Here is a 5,000-nt window from a genome sequence, read left to right on the forward strand (position 1 = left end):
TGCTGAATTCTCCTGTAAAATACAGAGCCAATCAGCAGCCTTAATGCTGGTATACCCAAGCCACCATCACGCTGCCTAGCATGGAGGAATGGCGTTGGAGTTGTCTTAGGCAGATGGAGAGTTGCCTTAACGAACTGTATGATTAGGTGGTCCAGATAGTCTAATTTCTTGGCTGTAATGTTACTGTTCTGCAAGATGTGAACCAGTCTCGGTATGAGGTACGTATGAAGAACAGTTATCTTTTGCCAAGGCTTGAGTGCGGCACGTTTCAGGCGGTCCAACAGCGATGACAGAATAGATGGAGAAGGAGTCTGAATTCCCTGGTGCTCAAAGGTATAACCCAGGTAGTGCAGCTGTTCTTGCACGTTCAAGGCAGGTATTTTAGCGCCAGATAACTTGAACAGACTTTTGGTTTCTACTGCACACCGTTTGGAGTGTGCCACTCTAATAAATTGAAAGGCCTTGCTTTTTGAGGGGTTCACCTCTAAAGCCGTGCTCTTCGTGAACCTCTCAACACAGCGCAGATGTTGCTGCATGCCCTCTCTGGTCGACGAGAGGAGAACAATGTCATCCGCAAAGCCGAGAATAGCAAATTTCTCTCCATTGACTTCAACCCCATAGGACTGGTTGACTGATTCCATGAGCCTGTCCATTACCATATTGAAGATGACAGGACTGAGTGGATCACCTTGTTTAACTCCCCTATGAAACTCAACTTCTCCAAAGGTGTCTTTACCAAGCTGGAGATTGGTCGTTTGACCTTTGTAAGATGACAATATATACTCGAGAGTCAAGTCATCCACTCCATGAGACCACAGTGCCTGATGTATGGCCCTCCAAGATACCCGATCGAAGGCTTTCGTTAAATCAAGGGCCACCACAAAAATTGGCTTTCCTCTAGCCCTATGCTCCTTGATAATAACATCTAAGGAAAGTGCGTTCGCCATAATTCCATCAACGGACCTGAAGCCCCGCTGGGCAGGATGGATAGAAATGACCTGAGCCAACCTGAAAGCCAAGATCTTATTTACCAGGCGTACTACCATTGATGAGATAGTTATTGGTCTCCAGTTAGATGGAGAGCGCAGGTCGCCTTTCTTAGGTAGAAGGCAGGTCTTGCTCACTGTAAATACAGATGGTGGTTGTTTTAAACCAAACACCACATTAAGCAGGACATTCAGATCCGCGTTCGGGATATTTCTCAAATGTTCATGAGTCACGCCATCAGGACCAGCGGCTGTTCGCTTTAATTTATGCGACCAATTCCTAGTTTCATTCAGTGAGAAAGGCATACTCGTGTCTTTGATGGAATCGGGATTCCTAGGCGGTAGCACGATCTCGGGGCCATGTTCCTCTCTTGCGTAGTAGCCCTTGAAATAGTCCACGAGCAGACTCCTGTCTGGTCTTGTGGTTGTACCGTTCTCCTCCTCACCATTGAGAATTCCTCTTACCAAGCTAGTTCTGTTATTTAACCACCGATACTGGGCATCTCGGAATCTACGAGATCTTTCCTGCTGCCGCACTCTTCGCTGTTCATTCCTGCCACCCTTATGTGGCTTCGCGACCTTTGGCTGTCTCTTCCTTCTCCTAGATCTATGTAGTGGTCTAGCATTCAGTTGTTGGATGATTCCAGTGACCTGATCATCAATGGCGGACCAAGGTGATGAATTGTCAAGAACTAATTCAACCAGCCTTTTATAGGGTGGTGAGCACTGGTCTTTCATTTGCTCCAGATGGGAAATAATAAGTTCATTGCTAATCCAAAGGCTTTGTTCTTGTGGAGTGGCATGACTCGCAGATTCTGCAACCTCATCGGGGACCGCACCGACAGCGTCCTCCATCCTGCCTTTCACAGACTCCAGGAGTTGTTGGTACTCTGGAAGTGCTCTCCTTTTCTTGATACCTTCCGCAGATCTTCCTAACTTTCTACCCAAGTACGTGTTCAACTGTAATTGAGTAGACCACTCCCCCGCACATTCCACTTCAAGAAACGCCATTTCCTCCATCTCAGCGGCGCTCCAATTCCCTTTCCGTTTGCCACTAGCTTGCACTAGGTCGACGGCATTAAAATCAACAGGATGTACTCGTTTCTCATGCAGCCGCCGTCCAATGAAGGTCGTAAATTGCCTACCACAAAATGCACATTTGTGCAAGCCGTCCTCGTTGGGCGCGTTAATTAAGCCTTTGCACCTACGAATATGTTGTTTCTGTTGGGCCGCTGTTCGCCTACCAATACCTAACTGACATTTGGGACATGTAATGCTGTTCTCTAAACTTGGCGAATCAACATTCCTGCCAAGTCTTGCGTCCGTGGTAACCACAGTAGAAAGTTGAGGGTCCTGTACATTCGGGCCCTCCATCCGAGGCTCCGCTGAATTCATCGTCGCAACTGAGGCTCTCCTTAAGAGAGAGGGGAGATAGGCTGCGAACCTGGCACCCCTGCGGCCAATAGGCCTACAAACCGGAGGCTCGTCTCGGATACTAGGACAGAAACCTGCCCCGACACCTCAAACGACGGCTCCAGTATAAATACGAGATTAAACCCGTTGTTCCTACAAGCGAACGGCACTGCCACTATGAGGCCAACACCAATTCGAGGGGCACTGGCCAGAGCCAGCAAGGCTCCCCCCGCCCATAGTCCTTGTATTTGCGAGATTCCTCTTAAGATTCCTCTTAAGATTCCTCTTAAGAGAGTCATAGTTACTCCCGCCGTTTACCCGCGCTTGCTTGAATTTCTTCACGTTGACATTCAGAGCACTGGGCAGAAATCACATTGCGTCAACACCCGCTAGGGCCATCGCAATGCTTTGTTTTAATTAGACAGTCGGATTCCCCCAGTCCGTGCCAGTTCTGAGTTGATCGTTGAATGGCGGCCGAAGAGAATCCGCGCACCCGCGCGCCCCCGGAGGAGCACGCTAAGGCGGACGCGGCCTCGCAGCAAGGAAGATCCGTGGGAGGCCAAGGCACGGGACCGAGCTCGGATCCTGCACGCAGGTTGAAGCACCGGGGCGCGAACGCCGCGCAGGCGCGCGCATCCTGCACCGCCGGCCAGCACGAGGCCGACCAACGGCGAGAGCAGACCACGCCCGCGCTAAACGCCCGCACTTACCGGCACCCCTACGGCACTCACCTCGCCCAGGCCCGGCACGTTAGCGCTGACCCACTTCCCGACCAAGCCCGACACGCCCCGATCCTCAGAGCCAATCCTTATCCCGAAGTTACGGATCCAATTTGCCGACTTCCCTTACCTACATTATTCTATCGACTAGAGGCTCTTCACCTTGGAGACCTGCTGCGGATATGGGTACGAACCGGCGCGACACCTCCACGTGGCCCTCTCCCGGATTTTCAAGGTCCGAGGGGAAGATCGGGACACCGCCGCAACTGCGGTGCTCTTCGCGTTCCAAACCCTATCTCCCTGCTAGAGGATTCCAGGGAACTCGAACGCTCATGCAGAAAAGAAAACTCTTCCCCGATCTCCCGACGGCGTCTCCGGGTCCTTTTGGGTTACCCCGACGAGCATCTCTAAAAGAGGGGCCCGACTTGTATCGGTTCCGCTGCCGGGTTCCGGAATAGGAACCGGATTCCCTTTCGCCCAACGGGGGCCAGCACAAAGTGCATCATGCTATGACGGCCCCCATCAACATCGGATTTCTCCTAGGGCTTAGGATCGACTGACTCGTGTGCAACGGCTGTTCACACGAAACCCTTCTCCGCGTCAGCCCTCCAGGGCCTCGCTGGAGTATTTGCTACTACCACCAAGATCTGCACCGACGGCGGCTCCAGGCAGGCTCACGCCCAGACCCTTCTGCGCCCACCGCCGCGACCCTCCTACTCGTCAGGGCTTCGCGGCCGGCCGCAAGGACCGGCCATGACTGCCAGACTGACGGCCGAGTATAGGCACGACGCTTCAGCGCCATCCATTTTCAGGGCTAGTTGCTTCGGCAGGTGAGTTGTTACACACTCCTTAGCGGATTCCGACTTCCATGGCCACCGTCCTGCTGTCTTAAGCAACCAACGCCTTTCATGGTTTCCCATGAGCGTCGATTCGGGCGCCTTAACTCGGCGTTTGGTTCATCCCACAGCGCCAGTTCTGCTTACCAAAAGTGGCCCACTTGGCACTCCGATCCGAGTCGTTTGCTCGCGGCTTCAGCATATCAAGCAAGCCGGAGATCTCACCCATTTAAAGTTTGAGAATAGGTTGAGGTCGTTTCGGCCCCAAGGCCTCTAATCATTCGCTTTACCGGATGAGACTCGTACGAGCACCAGCTATCCTGAGGGAAACTTCGGAGGGAACCAGCTACTAGATGGTTCGATTAGTCTTTCGCCCCTATACCCAGCTCCGACGATCGATTTGCACGTCAGAATCGCTACGGACCTCCATCAGGGTTTCCCCTGACTTCGTCCTGGCCAGGCATAGTTCACCATCTTTCGGGTCCCAACGTGTACGCTCTAGGTGCGCCTCACCTCGCAATGAGGACGAGACGCCCCGGGAGTGCGGAGGCCGCCGCCCCGTGAAGGGCGGGGAAGCCCCATCCTCCCTCGGCCCGCGCAAGGCGAGACCTTCACTTTCATTACGCCTTTAGGTTTCGTACAGCCCAATGACTCGCGCACATGTTAGACTCCTTGGTCCGTGTTTCAAGACGGGTCGTGAAATTGTCCAAAGCTGAAGCGCCGCTGACGGGAGCGATTATTCCGCCCGAGAGCATCCCGAGCCAACAGCGGCGCGGGTCCGGGGCCGGGCCAGGTAGGTCCGTCATCCGGGAAGAACCGCGCGCGCTTGCCGGGAGCCCGAGCGCCCAAAGGGGCGAATCGACTCCTCCAGATATACCGCCGGGCAGCCAGCCAGGACACCGGGGCTCTGCCCAACAGACGCGAACCGAGGCCCGCGGAAGGACAGGCTGCGCACCCGGGCCGTAGGCCGGCACCCAGCGGGTCGCGACGTCCTACTAGGGGAGAAGTGCGGCCCACCGCACACCGGAACGGCCCCACCCCGCGGC

At 54.2% G+C, this 5,000-nt stretch overlaps 1 pseudogene; it reads right to left on the minus strand.

Annotated features, from left to right (window-relative positions):
* The window catches only part of LOC126435563 (large subunit ribosomal RNA), a 7,926-nt pseudogene that overhangs the window by 2,358 nt on the left and 568 nt on the right, over positions 1 to 5,000 (minus strand).

The sequence above is a fragment of the Schistocerca serialis genome, unplaced genomic scaffold, assembly GCF_023864345.2.
Source record: "Schistocerca serialis cubense isolate TAMUIC-IGC-003099 unplaced genomic scaffold, iqSchSeri2.2 HiC_scaffold_1211, whole genome shotgun sequence".
NCBI lineage: Eukaryota > Metazoa > Arthropoda > Insecta > Orthoptera > Acrididae > Schistocerca > Schistocerca serialis.